This window comes from Pelodiscus sinensis, chromosome 9 (genome assembly GCF_052426305.1).
Source record: "Pelodiscus sinensis isolate ZL-2025 chromosome 9, ASM5242630v1, whole genome shotgun sequence".
Lineage (NCBI taxonomy): Eukaryota > Metazoa > Chordata > Testudines > Trionychidae > Pelodiscus > Pelodiscus sinensis.
The window spans coordinates 35,293,961-35,312,500 of NC_143060.1; the positions used below are offsets into that span (position 1 = coordinate 35,293,961).

Consider the following 18,540-nt stretch of genomic DNA (forward strand, 5'->3'; position numbering starts at 1 on the left):
AGTCATGTGCAAAATACATCAATATTTTTCCATCGGTACTTGGTTACATTTTAAAGTGAGTGCAGTGGTTCTATACACATCTAATACCAGCACTTTATTTTTAAACAAGATTTTATTAAAAGTGAATCTCCTAGAGATTCCTGTTACATCTTGGAAGGCTTTGGCATTGATTGAGCAAAACAGTTAAGCATGGGCTTAAAGCTAAGCACATGCTTAAGAATCACTGAAAAGAAGTGCTTAGCTGAATAGGTATGGAACTACACATATGCTTAACTGCTATGCTGCTTCGGAGACCCAGATTTTACAAACCTAAGACCCAGGTCTGCAATGTATCTTATGCAGTCAGTGTATGAGCTCATGAAGATCCCCATTCACTTCAATGTGTGTGTGTATAATGGTCCACCTGCAGAGCTCTGATAACAGGATTAGGCCCAAGAATTCCAGTTTATTTTCATAAATATTTGAAACAATGTATTCTCAGACTATAAAGCTAGCTCCTTACTGATATGTTTGTAATCCATTTGTGTACCACTAGGACTCTCTTATTTACATTGCCATATGATGCATAAAAATGCACCAGGAAAAAAACAGAAAGTGAATGAACTGATGGAATAGAATGAACAGTTTGTAGATTTCCCCCCATTTGTAGTTTTAGACAAAATTCTACAATGGATGTATTAAGTCAGTATTTTCCTTATTGCATCTCCAAAAATTATTTAGCGCAGGTAGATTTCTTCCCTCCCCACACCCCAAGCCTCCTGCCCTTCTGGGTTTGCAGGCCAAGAACATTTAAGCAATGACAATTCATCTATACCAGTGTTTCCCCATTTTATTTGGCCACGGAACCCTTTTAAACTCAAAAGAATTTCACAGAACCCCTAATAACAGTCTTGTATATGGAGCAGAGTGTCAGAGCAAGCTGGAAATGAGGGGTCTTGGCAGGGGGAGGGGAGTGAGTGAGGGGGATTTGGGTGTGGGGTCTGGGCACGAGGGGGGACACTTACCTGGCTTGGCACTCTGCTGCAGCAGGGAAAACCTCCAGGCAGCATGCTGTTGTTCCCCCCGCGAGGGGGCAGGAGAGGGAGCTCAGTCCCCCGCCTCCCTTGCAGCGGGGATCCCAGCACAGCTGCAGCACCAGGTCAGACTTCCCACTGGCAGGGACGGGGGTGAAGTAGAAACCCCAACCTTCCCCGCCAGACCAGATTCTGCCACTTCCCCAGCAGGGTGGAGAGGGTCACAGGGGAGAGAGAGTGGCAGCGCATGGGGGGCAGCGAGCCCGAGCGCACCCCAAAGGTGGGGGGGCAGAGCCCCAGCTGAGCTCCGCATGGCCCCTGCCGGGGCGCAGGCAGCAGTTTAAAAATGCCAAGGTCTGGGAGCGGCTACTTAGCACCTCAGACCCAGCTAGCCCTCCCCCTCCCAGCAGCAACAGCTGCTGTGACAAGCCGCCGTCTGCACACGAGAAGGAGGAGGCTGTGCAGCACTGGAGTCCCTGTGGGACAGGGGCCATCCTGCGGGTGAGGAGGGGGCCGCGCAGCTGCAGTGGTGGGGCAATTGCAGTGGGTGGTGGAGCCACCAGAAGCCCGCCCCCACAGGCACAGCTCCAATGAGAGCTGCCTACGGGCTCTGCAGCGGGTGGGGGAGTAGAATTTTCTTGCGGAACCCTTAGTTTCACTTTGCGGAACCCCAGGTTTCCACAGAACACCATTTGGGAAACACTGATCTATACGATTATAAAAGGAGAGGTGTCCGTCACATCGTCTGTCACAGAGAATATTGGAGAATACACAGAAATAAACTGGAAGACGTCCTCTCCCACCACACGCTTCAAAGTGGGAGGTGAAAAGCGGCACACCTCCCCCACCACCCGCACCAAAGTGGGACATGAGACTTGAAAAGCAGCACAATGGGGTGCATGGGAGAAAAATGCAAGTGGTTGCCAGTGAGTTAGTGGATGAGCCATGACATTCAAGAATACATGGGAAGGGTAGGATGGGGTGGGCTGGGCTGGGGACAGCTGTTTCCTCCTCCCCCTCCTTGCACCAAAGTGGGATGTGACACATGAAAAGCAGCACTTGCCATTCAAGTTGCAGGGCTCAGCACCTCCCCAGCAAGTGGCCAGCCAGTGCAGCGAGGAGCTGGTGGCACCATGCATACCTGTGCCTGCTGGGGAGGGCGGCTCGTGAGCCAGGACCCCATGCTGCTCCTGCACCCCAGGGCAGCCTGTCCAGCAGGTGCAGGTGGTGGAAGCAGCAGAGTGCAGCAGGAGCAGCACCTCATGGTCCATCAAGCAGCTGCTGCCACAGCACGATAACTTCTCCAAGCAGCACATTGGGCCCAGGGACAAAGAGAAGTGGGAGATGCTGTGAGTATTGTGGCCAGCAGTAAGTCCCTGCCTACCACACTCCACCCATCCCTCCTTTCTTCCCTCGGCCCCTCAAGCCAGTGCCCCCCGGGTCTTCCCGCAACCCGCCCTCCCCCTCACTTGCGTCCCACTCACTCGCCACACCTCTCCACCACATCCTCCTGTCTCTGCCACTCCTCAGCCTGCTGCACTGCAGCCGTGAGGCTTGGCTCGGCTAGTGACAATAAAATACAGACAGAAAGTGACTTCCAAGCGCCTGCACTTGTGTAGTCATGCCAGAAGCTGCATTAAGTAGAATGCACTACTATTTGACATAATTAGAGGACAGAGATCTCTAACCTGCTCAAAGTCTACCAGACAGGCAACTAAATAAGGCAAGGAGGTATGCTTGCACCATTGTCGAATCTCCATCATTGGAGACTTTTAAGAACAGGTTAGGCCAGGGGTGAGCAATAAGCACCTGCAGGCTGGATACAGTTTGCCAACATTAGCCCCTAGTGGCCCGCCAGACACTTTATTTACCTGTGTGTCTACAGGTATGGCCACTCACAGCTCCCATTGGCTGTGGTTCACTGTTCTCAGCCAATGGGAGCTGTGGGAAGCAATAGCTTGGCCCATGCTGTTTCCTGCAGCACCCAGTGGACAAGAACAGTGCTCTGCAGCTCCCAGGACCTGCAAGTGACCATACCTGTGGACGCATAGGTAATAACATATCTGCAGTCCCACCAGAGGCTAACCCCGGTGAACCACATCTGGCCCTCAGGCCACTGATTACCCACCTCTGTGTTAGACACACGCCTTTCAGGAATGATCTAGTTATTACTTAATCCTTCCTTGAATGCTGGGGACTAAATTAGATGGCCTGTTGAGGTCCCCTCCAGTCCTACACTTCTGTGATTCTAGGATTCAAAAACAGGACTGTACACATACTTGTCTATGACTGAGGTTTTGATATGAAAAAAAACCAGTCCAGTTAACACAACATTCTTGGAAAATGTTCTGTGTGAAAGGACATTGTTTGATCCAGACTGGGAACAGGATTCTAAATACCTCCCGCAGATAAAATTAAGAGTCAATTTTTGTGAGTCAATACTTGTGCTGAGTAGCACCCTCTTCTTTGATTAGATGAGACCCATTAGTTTCAAAATGAGTGAGACAAGGAACTGACCATTACAGTGGTTGAAAATGCAGTTGCTGTGAGAATGGAACTTCAAAAAATGAACTCTTCACCCAGTCAATAAGTCTTTCAACTTTGTTAGGAATTATGCTTTGGTCAGGGCTTGATTTACCTGCTCCATTCCCTCAAAATGTCATGTCACCCAGTCCATCTCCTGAACATAAGAATTCCCAACCATCCAATCAGGCAATAGATACAAGGCCACACAACTTCAATGATCATAACTCACCAACACAGCTCGCTTTTCAAATATTCACCACTAATTGCTCATAATCAAGCCTACAGAGAAGTCAAGGGAAATCTGCAATCTGCAGATTCTGCAAGGGTGGCTAAATTCATTACAAGTTTATTATAAAAGTAGTCACTGAATTATAGTCATTTCACTCTACCCACAAAGCTCCCGACACCTCCACATCTTCACTGCCCCTAGAACTGCAAACTCTACAGAACTGAGTTTGGTTGGTGATGTGGGGATAAAAAAATATTGAAGTCTTATCATTTAGAAACACTGCTAAAGAGGTTACTAAACATTTCAGAATGCTCTCCTCCCCCAGCCCCCCAATTCCTTGTTACAACAGAATTGTAAACATACAACAAGGCTATAAAAAGTTAGAGGCACTCTGGGAATTATGAAATTTGAATCAGTTTTAAATTTTCCATTTACTTCAGTACAGTTAGTATCCATTAAATGGACAATATTAGCTGCACTGGAGACCACGTTCCATCCCGGAGGCTTCTCACTTCAAAATTTTATTTAGAAAACTAACACATTTAAAATAGTTAACTTGAAATGACATTTGAAAATGCCTAAGTGAAAATGTTTTAGTCAGCCTAATAATAATTGATTACTTCAATTCACCATAGTTTGAAAGACTGTTTCATTTTATACCAAAGCTTTTCTTGTTACTTTTTGGAATTGCTAGTCAGCTGAAAAAATATCTGTTATTCACACATTTCCACCTAGAAGTGCCACTCATGAGCCAGAGCCCATTGCACCAGATGCTGTACAGACACAGCCCAACAAACAATCCCTGCCCCCAAAGAACTTACAACTCAGTAACACCCTGCAACCTCAACTCAAGTATTAGGAGAATGAGTGTGTAAAGTTACTCATGTGAGTAGGTGTTCACAGTATCAAGGCCTAGATTACACCAACCCAAGGAACATTCTAGGCTTTCATGATATACCCTGTCTCAGCGCTTTTGGGTACCAGTTTAATTCTGACTAGAGTTCTGAAAAACCCATATTGTAAGGCCTTCTCAGGTTAGTAGCCAGGACTCTAAATTAGGGATGTTAAATATCAGTTGCAGTAGCAGCAGTCCCTGTCCGGGGAAGGGCTCCTGGACCTGGCACAAGCTGGAACTGAGTCAGGCTGCCTGCACTCCTGGCTCTTAATACACTTTAAATGCAGAACCACAGTGGGGACAGTCTTGGCCGCATTATGACTTTCGTGGGCCCTAGGCACTTTTGCCTTCGTGGGCCCCTCCCACCATAATAATATCAATATTAAAAATTATTTTTGATATAACTTTAAATACTTCAACATTTTTTTTGTTTTAGGCAAAATTTAATAGATTTTTGTGGGCCCTAAAAGCTTCATTTTTTTCTGATGTGAGAAAAAAATTAAAACATTTTCTTCGACCCTAAAAGTTCTTTTTTTTTTTAAGAAATTAAAACATTTTCGTGGGCCCCTAAAAGTATCATGTGCCCTAGGCACTGTGGCTACTGTGCCTAATGGATAAGTCGGCCCTGGGGATAGGTCTCTGAGCCAGGACTGAATCAGGCTTCTGGCCAGCCTGCTAAAAAATTTATTGGCAAGGGGAGGGGAAGGGAAATGCGAGTAGTCTATAGAATTAACCTATAAGCATTTGCTTATTGGCTAGGCTAATTGACTATACTATTACATCCCTACTCAAAATAAGTCTTCAAAACAAGAAGCTTCCCAATTTATTTACAAAATGTGTTAGTGGAATATCTGAGTGAAATATTTGAGTGAAAGATCCCTTATTCTGTATTTTAAGAGGAATAAGGGATCTTTCGAAAAAGGCTTTATTTTCCGAAAGATCCGCGTCTTGACTGGCGCTTTTTTCCAGCAAAGCTCCAAGCCAGAAAAAAGTGGCAGCCATGTTTATGCAAATGAAGCGGGGGGGGGGATTTAAATCCCCATTTCATTTGCGATTGCGATGTGTCTAATTTGCATCCCTTTTACGGAAAAGGGATGCAGTCTAGACACAGCCAAGAGAGTTTTGCCAGTGACTTCAGTAGGAGGCAGATCTGGTCTGTAATGCACAAAAGAAGTGTTTCATAAACAGGGAGTGTGTAAGAGTTACTATACATACAGATGCAAACACAAAACAACCTACTAGACAGGTAGCAAGTGGTAAATCCAATAGCATCTATCAGAAACCCAACAAAGGCAGACAGGGCCAATGGTCAGAGGAAACCCAAGTATAGGAGTAGCAGCATATTTCATTGCCAGATCCAGACCAGTTCATACCAGAGTCCAAATCTGGTCTCAGGATTTGAGTCAAGGAAGCAAAGGCCAGATCAAATCAAGGACATAAGAGCATTCTTACAGCTGTAGAAAACCCTGATACTGTTACCAGGACACTTCCTGAACTTTACCTGGGGTTTATAAAGGGCAATGAGCTAATCAGGAGCCATGGTGCTGCTCCCCTCAAACCCTTGAGTCAGAACTGCTCATGGTCTATGTCTACAAAGGGTCATGAAAACTAGAGTGCAAGCTGGTTATAGCTGATGTTGGGTGGAAGCTTAGTGTGCTCATCACCTAGTAGCCTTACTAGGCCTGGTTTCTAAACCAAAGGGGGCCTTCCAAACTTCACTGTTAATTTGAATGCAATTCAAATTTAAATTGATTCTAACATGCTAAAGCCTAGAGCCTGTCTTTTCCTAGGTCCCTTTAGGCTCCAGTGCTGCAGCAAAGCACCCAAGTATTCCCAGTGAACTCAACAAAACTACTTAGGTTTTAAAGTTACTCATGGTTTTTGTAGAATCCAGGTATGAAACTGTAGGCTCGTTGGGACAGGTGCCATGTTTTTATTTTTGTAAAGCATTGTGCAAGCTTACAACATAAATATTAAATAATAATACAATTAATAAGCACCGCCATTTCATTAAAGAAACATGTACCTGCATAGGGCTTCTAAATTTACATCAGAACAAAGTGCACTACTTGAATAAAAGGCTCCAATTTATATCAAAAGTGTGACTTACTTTTAAACTAAACCTTGATGAAATAAAGGATCTGATTCTCATTTACACTAAGGCCACTTTACATCCCTCTACTGCAGTGTAACCATCATTCACTCTTACTTTAAGACTCACTTGAGGGTGCCAAAGCAGTATAAAGTAGTCTCAGGCTACGTCTAGACTGCAAGCCTCTTTCGAAAAAGAGCGTCTAGACTACAACCAGAACTTTCGAAAAAGCAAGCCGCTTTTTCGAAAGAGAGCACCCAGGCAGTCTAGATGTTCTCTTTTGAAAAAGCACAGTTTGCATTACATAGCGCCTTTTTTCAAAAGAGCACTTTCGAAAAAAGGCGTTATTCCTCATGAAATGAGGAGTACCACCTTCGAAAGAAAAGCCGCGTTCTTTCGATTTAATTTCGAAAGAACGTGGCTGTAGTCTAGATGCAGGTGAAGTATTTTCAAAAAAAGGCTACTTTTTTTAAAATCTGCAGTCTAGACACAGCCTCAGAGAAAATAAGAATCGGGCCCCAAATGTTTTATCTTAGCTTAATTATATGGCTTTTTTCAGCAATATTTTAAAAATGTGTGTTGTAAGTGCTCTGTTTGAGGAGATTTTAGATGAGCATGCAGAAGCAATGTCAGCTGTTAGCTGGTGATCTTTTTTTTGACACCCTTCCCCAAGTGTATTGCATAGACAAACACACTCTGTTTGAACAAGACCAATGACAGCAAAATTGCTTGCTTGTCTCTAAAAAGACTCTAATAATGTGCATCAAGGGAGAGACCCATGGTCTGACAGACTTTTTTCCCCCAGTGTAAAACCATTTCAATAGCAAGGAAAAAAAAGCAATTTAAAGTGCATTCCCAGTTAATTATATCCAAAAGAGTAATAATAAAATAAACTATTAAATTTTAGAACTTCCTCTTTAAAGTATTAAGCATTTGGCAACTGTGATGTAGTAAAATGGCATGCTGAGCAATGGACTCAATCACTTTATAGTGAGATACCAGCCAAGCATTGCCATGAAATAAGATAGTCCATATAAATCACATGTGGACTGTATTTTAATGCCAGTACTTATTTCAAATCAGACTAAGAATAGGTATCTTTCATTGACTTAGCTACACATTTATGTCTAATTTTTAAATTAAAATTAACTCGTGTTCATTCACAAACAGGAAATACAACAGTGGGGTCACAGCTCTGCAAAGCAGCTGTCTTTGCTGCGGTGTGCTTACCTAAACAGAAATTGGGATGTGAAGGTGGCTTACGGGCACCCCCATAACACAAGAGAGGCCAGGGAACCTACTGCTCTTCAGTACTTGGTACAAACACTGAAGTCAAAACTCCAGGGGCTGAAAAAAATGCTAGATTATGGGCCCACTGAAGCCCAAAGCTGTTGGGACATTTGCTTTGATATCATTCTTGTAAACAGCAAAGGCCAAAGAACAGCATAAAAATGGAGACAAGAAGTGAATAAAGGTTATTACAGAGGAATGTTCTGCCCTTTTCACTCAGCTATTTTAAATATTTGTTCAAAGTTTCAAATGTAAAGGTCATTTAATTTGAATAAAAGAACATTATAAAAAGCTTCTTAATCCACAATACCACACTGTTATATTTCCATTAAACACTAAGGCTGTGTCTAGACTGGCAAGTTTTTCCGCAAAATCACCTGATTTTGCAGAAAAACTTGCCAGCTGTCTACAATGGCCGCTTGAATTTCCGCAAAAGCACTGACGATCTCATGTAAGATCGTCAGTGCTTTCCCGGAAATACTATGCTGCTCCCGTTTGGGCAAAAGTCTTTTTCCGAAAGACTTTTGCACAAAAGGGCCAGTGTAAACAGCACAGTAGTGTTTTCCGCAAAAAAGCCCCGATCGTGAAAATGGCGATCGGGGCTTTTTTGCGGAAAAGCACGTCTAGATTGGCCGCGGATGCTTTTCCGCAAAAAGTGCTTTTGCGGAAAAGCATCCTGCCAATCTAGACGTGCTTTTCCGAAAATGCTTTTAACGGAAAACTTTTCCATTAAAAGCATTTTCGGAAAATCATGCCAGTGTAGACGTAGCCTAATAATAGCTAAGGTCCACACCATCCCCTCCCAGCCCTGGTCTACACTAGGACTTTGTTTCAAAATAACCCTTCCACACACAAGTTGAACTTATAAGCAGAGCATCCATACTACCAGGCCTGTTATTTCAAAATAATGGACCACAGAATTATAAATGTGTACCCCTGCTTTTCATCAGGAGTAACACTAATTCCAAAATATCTATTTTGAAAAAATGGTATTGTGGATGCTCCAGTGCTGCTATTTCAAAATAATTACTCCCCAGAGTAATTCAAATTAATTACTCCCTGGTACTTTCGGGGGCTCTAAGTATGAGATAGTGTGTCCACATTAACAAAGCCTGCCTCAGACTAATTTCGAGGCTTCCCTGAAGTGTGGACACGCTAGGTCAAATTTGTTAAATTGGGACTTAAGTGAAATTTAGTAATTTTGAAATACTTTCTGGTTGTGTCAAGACTGCATCCCTTTTTCGTAAAAGGGATGCAAATTAGACATATCGCAATTGCAAATGAAGCGGGGATTTAAATCTCCCCCACTTCATTAGCATAAAAATGGCTGCCACTTTTTTCCAGCTCGGAGCTTTGCCGGAAAAAAGCACCAGTCTAGACGCGGATCTTTCGGAAAATAAAGCCTTTTCCGAAAGATCCCTTATCCCTCTTAAGCCAGAAAGTATTTCAAAGATCCGCGTCTAGACTGGCGCTTTTTTCCGGCAAAGCTCCGAGCTGGAAAAAAGTGGCAGCCATTTTTATGCTAATGAAGCATGGGAGATTTAAATCCCCGCTTCATTTGCAATTGCGATATGTCTAATTTGCATCCCTTTTACGAAAAAGGGATGCAGTCTAGACACAGCCTCTTAGTGTAGACATGGCCCCAGGGTACAACATGCTGAGGAAAGGGGATTGCCTCTGCCCCCCCTTCAAGCCCAGTTGTTTTTCAGGAAACTAAGGCCATCTGCACAGGGTCATTTCTGGAATCATAGAAACCCTCTAGTCCACAGCAGGAGAGTTCCTGGGAATTCCTTGTGCCCCCTTGTAAGAGGGGCACCTGACTATAATGTCCTTTGCTTTATAACCTTTTCTTCCTGATCGGTGAGAGAGGAGTACATTCCACTGCCCTGAGTCCTATCCTATCCATCCTGGACTAACCTACTGCCTGCTCAGTCCCCTCCCTCCCTGTGGCAACTGACCTGATTGATCTTGCTTTCAGCTCATGCAGCAGGCCTAGTGCTGATCTCCATTGATTCCTGATACCACTGTGAATCAAAGCCAGTAGTTTTATTGTTGCTCAGCTTAGGTTCATGGCACTGTGACTTGTGGCCAGGTGACAGCAGATGAGAAGGCAAGGGAAGGACCGAAGGGAGCAACTAACTATCCCAGGGCTGGAAGCTCTTTAAAGGGCAAACACAGTTGGTGCCACAGAGGTATATCTCCATATATTATATCTATCTCATAGAACTGGAAGGGACCTTGAGAGGTCATTGAGTCCAGTCCTCCGCCCTCAGGGCAGGACCAAGTACCATTCCTGACAGACTTGCCCCAGATCCCTAAATGGTCCCCTCAAGGATTGAACTCACAACCCTGGGGTTTAGCAGGCCAATGCTCAAACCACTGAGCTATCCCTGAGAAGCCAACTCACCTATTTATTAAGTAACAAAAATTACTAACAACCAAGGAACCTTCAACTCCCTCAAATCTATCCTCAAAACTCACTCCTTTCCAGCAGCTCCAGATCACTGACCCTAGCTCATGTACCCCAAGCTCCTGCTCCCATGAATTCACATATGTAAAATGCAAACATATCTAGAACAAAGCAAGACAAATATGAAGCAGAAAAATTAAATATTCTAAGCTCCAAAAGTAGCTCATCTTCCCTCTTACTTCCTGTATCCTCCTTTCCCCCCCTCTTCTGTTGTTATTGCTCTGGATGTTATCCATCTGATCTCACTATCTGGCCTCCAGTGTGCAGACCTCATCTTTCTCCTTCTCTGTTCAATGCCAGGCACATGCATGGTACTATATAAATAATCATATCCAGGGCCCATGAGAGTTGGTTCAACAGACGTGACAACTCTTTCCGCATGTGATAAAGTGACACTCTGGTGTAGTAACTTGAATCAGGACTGCCAGCCATATTTTGGCCTGCCGCAGTGTCCTCCAGACTGCATGACAAGGACTTCAGAGCCTCACCTACTGGTATTTGGCTGCTGAAAGGGGATGACCTACAAAGAAGGCAGAAACATACTTTTTAGCCCTTTCAGGGGAGGGCTGTCATGGGATTCTTGGAGAACATAAGCAAGTAAGTGGCACTCTCTTAGCCATTATTTCAGAACTTCACTTGGTGTCTGATCTCATTGGCAGTGCCTGAGCTATTACTCTTGGCAATTACTGTTTACTCAGTTACACGCAGTGCTTCTGTGCTCTGCAGAGATTCTGCTGATGGGCTACATTGTTAAACATTAAATATCACTTTGACAATTATCAGTGCAAACAAGCATCATGGGTTGAATTATACCCATTGGAGAGCACCTGAATCGTCTGAACTCTGTGTTGTAAGAGAGCCATTGAAGCATACCAAGCCTTAAACATTTATGGGTGTAGTCAAAGGGACAGATCTTTAGCAAGATAACCACCAATGGCAAAATTAGAAATTAGCTTTGAAAAATTATGTACAGAAATAAAGGTGATATAAAGTATGTGGATCTTTTTAATTTTTTATAACTTGTACAAACAATTCAGAATGCTAAGGCTGCATTTGCTAGCACCATTAAGTGCACAAGAAGAGGGATGAAACCATGAAGGGGAAAATCTCCATTCCCTCGCAAGTTAGCTAAGTAGAGTTCTGCGGCTCTCTCATACACATGATCCCCTCTGTGGGAGTATGGCTCTGACTCCATGGTGGTACTAGCCAGTGGAGGTAATTGATGTAATTACATGGAGGTAGCCATCAGTTGCACCGAGCATGTGCAGTTCATGATTTTTAGAATGATACTTTCCCTCTTCCCCCCGCCCCCCAGGCTATTAGATGGGATTTTTTTCTCCCATTATCTGCTAACGGCCTCAAAAATTGGAGGCCCCTGAAATTGAGACAAGTGTTGTGCTAGCAAAAAACCCCTCCATCACCAGCACACAGTAGTTTCACCAGTTCTGCTCTATCTGGGACACATCACACCTGCACAGAAGGAGGCAGAATTTTCTATTTAAAGCATCTTTGAACAGGGGAGAGATGGCTATATTTAAAATGTGGGGCCCCAACCTACTCATGTTGTGGTCAATGGACACCCTCTGACTTCAGTCTCAGCAAGTCCCATGGCCCTGGTTCTGAAGCCCAAAATTGCCATGTTGTTGTTTAAAATGGGCTAAAAAATTATTTTCCCATTTCCTGCCATTTATATAATATAATAGCTGTTTAAAGAGTCACACCTACTAGTGTCTGACAGTACTACCAGAGTCAGTGTTCAATTTTAATTACCTTCCCACCCCTTTCTTAGGCGAGTGAAACTCAGCTGCTAGAAACTTGCTCCAGGCTGAAAAAAAATCACATATGAGGGCTCCTCCCAGAAGTTATTTATTTACAAATCTCTGAGGGGGACTTGGAAGATGTAAAACTTTCTGGGAAGTGGGAAGGAATGGAGCTTCCATCACTACATTGTGGTTCAGCTAGCACATGAACAGTTCCATGTTTTGAAATCCAATTTTGCAGACTGCCAGCAGAAATCCCCTTTGCTAGCTTGGAGGGAAAAAGGGGCAAAGGTATCATGTTCTAAAAATCAGGAGCTTCACACTTCAGTGCAATTCCAGCCACAAATACTAATCTAGGTTGTTGTGGTTTCATTACATTGCATAGTCTAATCATGGCATTCCTGGTACTTAGCCAAAGGAATTATATATTATTATATATCACTGTGTAATAATAGTCCAAAAGCATATGTAATACAGAAACGTTTGCACAAAAATGTCCATAAATATTGTGAGACAAAGACTGCAAGCTGAAGGGCTCTCATAGGGAAGGCAGCCTCCAACATTTAGGCCCCCTTCAGGCCATTTCCGCTTTCCCTCACGCATGTGAGTAGTCTCCTGGAGGATAAAGGGAGCAGGCCACTGCATTTAATGGGGCTATTTATACAAGTAAGTCAAGCAGGATATGACCTGTAATATTAAAGTAAATCCACAGAATTCATTGGGAGCTGCAAGTGCACAGTGCCTCTGAAACTCAGGTCACTTTTACATAGATCATCAACTATAGGGGCCCAGGTTTGAAAATACTGGCCTTAATAGTTACTTGTGAATTTCCTCACTTCTCTAGGTTTGTCTCAAAGCAAAATTGGCAATAAATGATGTTACAGCTCTGTGAAACACCAGCACAGGCTCAAGCACCCCTAAAATAAAGGCATCACATGAAATATAATTTGAAGAAAATCTTCCACCATCAAAAATCACTTTGCCCAAACAGGACTTTTTAGGCAAACTGAAAGGACCCAAAAGTTTCAGGGGGCATCCAAGTTAGTCTTTAAAGTGCTACCAGACTATTTGTTGTTTTTTAAATTTACCCTGTTCAGACTAACAAAACATGTAGATGGTATCATGGGCTTTTGTGGAAACAGCCCACCAGAAGAATACCAACTGAAATCAAGACTCCATTTTTTCCAACAAGATCAAGCCCTAACACTCCCAAATCAAAAAAAGGGCTTGGTCCTGCACACCAGTTCATGGGAATTAGGACTACTTGGGGCAGAAGAGGCCCACTGACCTCAGTGGGGTTATTCATGACAGTAAATGTTTGCAGGATTGGGAAGCAACAGAATAATTGTAGTGTTTTCTGACTACCCTCCAATTCATTGTTTGTTGGGAAATACCAAAGCCAATGGAATAGTAGGTGTCCCAAAATGTCTTAATTCAGCGAATTAGTGTTAACTGAGTCTGATTAGCTCCATTTATCTCTAATTAATTACCTTTACCTAATTAGACACCCTGTTTCCAGTAGACATGGAGTCAAGTAGACTAGATTATTAGTGTAGTCATTGTGCCTTTACAAAATCCTGAAATTAATGAAACGTGCAAAAGAATCTGCAGCTTTAATTGCACAGGTGTTGCCTTATGGCAAAGCTTTATCATCTGATTACACCAAGGGATTATTAGTGACTTTTTATATAGAGGATGAGCCTGTGAAATGTACCTTAGCAACAGCTCATTAGTTTAGGGTTGTTACTGTATTATTTATTACATTCAGCCTTCCCCATTATCTAGATTGATTCATGGACTGATATATTTTCCTCCCCTCTGTGCAGAAAATAAATAAATAAATAAATAAACCTCGGCTACCAGCAGTCCAGCTGCAATATGAGAGGAATGCAGAGTGTGTTCTCCAGCTACCAATCTTCACTCTTTAAAACAAAGCTTTTACATTGGTGGAAATAAAAGTCTTTCTGCTGACCTCCAGCAAAATAACCAATTCAAGTAACTGTCGCTATGGAATATTTTCTGTGATCCAAACAATTTAGGCCATCTCTTTATATAAATAAATGCACTTCGTAAGATCAAAAAACAAACCAAAATATTTTGTGCCAAAAATAGCATCTTCCTATGCAATTCCTATGTGCACATTATGAAATTCTATTGGAAATTTTCACGTTGGGGGATTATTCCCTGGTGGTGGTGGTGGTTTAGCACATACAAGAAGTATTGATGCCTGTCTCAGAAAGTAAAATGCTGACCTTTAGAACAGTTTTCCCCATCTTAAAGCACTATATAAGGGTTAGAAGGCCTAACCTTGAATTACTCAAATCGCCTCATCTTTTAGAACCACCTTCTACCATATAGTAATAGCCAAGACTGAATCTGGCCACAATCCAAGCACCAAGCAAAATGCTCATTTCTTGATAGACCAATAATTCCCTTAACTACTCTATAAGCAAAATGATAATAAATTAGTCTCTAAAACTGTTTTCTCTGGAGCTTTTTTTTTTTTATAAATAAATAAACATTTTCTACAATTAGATGTAAAAAATTGCTGTTTGCTTACTACAGAATTTAAAACAGGACAAAGATAATGGGTAACTGTTACCATATAGGATATGAAGACTAATTTGAGTAATAATGATTAATATTTAATATTCCTCCTTTAAAGCATGAACACAAAACTTTTCATGTGTGTATTGCAAAGATTATAAACCATAATCTCAAAACCAGAAATAAAGGGTGGATAAATTGGGTAATGTATGGTTTATATATCTCCACACAGTAGATGTGCACATGCTATATCAAACATAACCATGCAGCCTTTACTCACATACAGTCCTTTGACATGAATTGGACTACTCTGAAAATTAGTACTTTGAGGTACCGAGCACCATAAAATGTGTGATAAGCAGCTGCCCCAGGTCATCACTCACCCCAGACTACACTCAGGAAAAGCATGAACTTTTGTGAGATTGTTATATATTTATGAAGCCAAGCCTCATATGTATGCAAATTTGCTGGCTTGTCACTCCCTTACCAGACTGAAGTGAGCCTATCAGACCTGCCCTCTGCTCTAGCTTCCCATTGAACCCATCAAAGTCAAGAGCATTGCCTTTAGCTCCAAGGCAGACAGTGATCCAGACCCAGGCCACAAAAACAAAGCTCACCTGAGGTCCAGGAGTGAACACTATGGTGGACAATGCTGCTCCAGAGACATAACAGAGCCCAACAGTGAAGCCCATCTGTGCAGGAGTCAGCGTGTTCTCAAAAATCGGCCCACACCTGGGAAATGCATTTCACCTCTCCTGGCACCATTTTCCATTCCAAGTGCAAAGCTCACCTTGCCTGCAATAAACCCCCAAAGAGATTACAAACCAATACCTCTCTCACAACTCTCTACTGGGGGTCGGAAAGGGAGAACATGCCACCCACATGCCACAGCTGTTACTCATACTGCATAAGTCACCATGAGAGGCTACCCAGCTTCTCCTTGGATGGGAAAGTATAAGAACCTGATTAGTACAAACCATGTGTTGGAACAGGGAGAAAAACCAGCTCCACCATGTATCTATGATGCACAGTCTTTGGAGGACAACAGTATGGCCAGTCAGGAACAGATCCCATAATAAATGCTGCCACTTTGCATGGATGTAGTAGCCATTGATTTCAAATGCTTTACAAAGGCAGACAAGTTTCAATAGACCCATTTTACAGATGGGAAATTAGAGGCACAGAGCCCCTGACATGCCCGGGGTGATGCAAATTTAACTCCCTCCCAGGTCTGTGTCCTTTCCATTGATTCCTGAGGCCTGCTTCCCTGCTAGGTAGTGTGGAGAAAAGGGTGGAGCTTTGCTACTCTTCCCTTGCTCCCTCCACCACAGCCATGGGCTGTGGCCAGGCTGTTAGATGAGCAGACCCAGGCTCTCCCTGCCTCCTTGTGCCTGGCAGGGACACCTCTGAAGGGCTGGCTCTGGCTGTCTCCCCGGCAGAAGTGCAACTACTCTGAGCCCCATGGCCCACAGTGCGGTGGAAGGTACCCACTTGGGAAGTCAGTAATGATGTTAGAGGTGCACAGCTGGCCCCTACAGGCACCAGTACCTCAGAGTGGGACGGGGAGGAGGATTTTACAAACATCATGGGGCCAGTATTAGCCAGAACATTTTAAATAAGAGTGTGTGTGTGTGTGCGTGTGTGTGTGTGTGTGCGCGCACGCGCGCGCCTATCTATACACACACCACATGCAAATCACACCATAGAGGGACATGGGCAGATGGACACACAAGATCAGGTATCTGCCTCTTCTCTGCCACACAACTGCTCTGGGACAGACGCTAGCAAGGGTAGGGCCACTGTAGCCCTGACAGGGATAAGCCAGAGCTCCCCAGTGCTTGCCCGCTGCCTGCCCCAGGGTATTTTCCAAGCAGGGGGTGACCCTACCACCAACAGGGAAACAGCTTTGTGCCACTCTGGATTGGAAAGCAGTTCCCAGGTTTTTCTGCTGGGCTATGTCTACACTGGCAGCTTCTTGCCTGTTGACTACACTGCATGGCTGTGTCTAGACTGGCAAGTTTTTCCGCAAAATCATCTGCTTTTGCAGAAAAGCTTGCCAGCTGTCTACACTGGCATCTTGAATTTCCGCAAAAGCACTGACGATCTCATGTAAAATTGTCAGTGCTTTTGCGGAAATACTATGCTGCTCCCGTTCAGGCAAAAGTCTTTTTCCGAAAAACTTTGCACAAAAGGGCCAGTGTAGACAGCAGAGATTTGTTTTCCGCAAAAAAGCCCCGATCGTGAAAATGGCGATCGGGGCTTTTTTGCGGAAAAGCGCATCTAGATTGGCCACGGATGCTTTTCCGCAAAAAGTGCTTTTGCGGAAAAGTGTCCTGCCAATCTAGATGCACTTTTCCAAAAATGCTTTTAACAGAAAACTTTTCCGTTAAAAGCATTTCCGGAAAATCATGCCAGTGTAGACGTAGCCCATGAGTGTTCTTGCGCAAGTAAATTTACAGTATAGCGTTGTAAAACAAGGCTTCTTCTGGAAGAGTTATTCCTCTCCCCACGAGGAATAAGCTCTCTTGCGTAAGAGCTCTTCCACAAGGGGGCAGTATAGACAGGCAACATGAATTTCTTGTGCAAGAAGCCCCCATGGTTAACATGGCCATCAGAACTTTCTTGTGCAAGAGAGCATCCACACTGCCATGGATGCTCTTGCGTAAAAGCACATGGCAGTGTGGAAGATTTTTTGAACACGAACTCTTCCGCAAAAGAGATCTTGCGCAAGAAGCCGACAGTGTAGACGTAGCCCTGGGCTATGTCTACACTGGCAATTTCTTGCACAAGAACATCTTGCGCAAGGGTTCTTGTGCAAGAAGTCTTGTGCAAGAACATGCCCATACTGCCATGTGTGAGATGTGCTTTTGCGCAAGTGCACCCATGGCAGTGTGGACGCTCTCTTGCACAAGAAAGCTCTAATGGCCATTTTAGCCATAGAGCTTTCTTGTGCAAGAAATCCCTGCCCAGTGTCCACACTGCACTCTTGCGCAAGAGCTCCTGTATAAGAGGGCTTACACCTGTTAAAAAAGAGCATAGCTCTTGTGCAAGAAGCCCTTTCTTACCATGCCATACTGTAAATTTCCTTGTGCAAGAGTGGGTGGGCAGTGTGGATGCTCTGCGGAATCTTGCACAAGAACAACCATACTTGCGCAAGAAGCCACAGGTGTAGACATAGCCCTGGCAAAAGCAGCTGCTCTTGCGCAAAAACTTGCTGCCTGTCTACACTGGCCGCTGTTCTTCTGCAAGTAAACTGACATTCTAATGTATGAAATCAGGGCTTCTTGCCACAACTCTGAAACTCCCGCTCAGGAATAAGCCCTTTTGCGCAACTGTTCTTGCGCAAGAGGCCAGTGTAGACAGACAACATGAATTTCTTGCACAAGAAACCCCAGATGGTTAAAATGGCCATCGGAGCTTTCTTGCGCAAGAGAGCGTCTACACTGGCATGGATGCTCTTGCACAAAAGCACATGCCAGTGTAAACACTCTCTTCTGGAAGAGTTTTTGCATGAGGATGGCCAGTGTAGACCCGGCCCCAGTGTTTGAACGTGCCTGTTGGGGGAGGGAGGGAGGAGCCCCGCCTTTGCCCCTTGCCGCGGTGAACCCGCCTGCCGCAAGAGCCGCGCAATCCAGGTTTGCGGGAGCGGAGGGGGTGAAGGGATGAATCCACCCGGTGCTGCAGCTCTGGCACTTCCGCCAGCGGCCGGCTCTGCGCG

At 44.1% G+C, this 18,540-nt stretch overlaps 1 long non-coding RNA gene across 1 annotated transcript in view; it reads right to left on the bottom strand.

Moving 5' to 3' along the window:
- LOC112543757 (uncharacterized) overlaps positions 1 to 17,033 on the bottom strand; it is a 33,431-nt gene extending 16,398 nt beyond the window's left edge. Inside the window, exon 1 of the long non-coding RNA XR_012906109.2 lies at positions 15,440 to 17,033. This is a non-coding gene — a long non-coding RNA (uncharacterized LOC112543757). The remainder of the gene's footprint in view (positions 1 to 15,439) is intronic.
- Between the last annotated feature and the right edge of the window lie 1,507 nt (positions 17,034 to 18,540).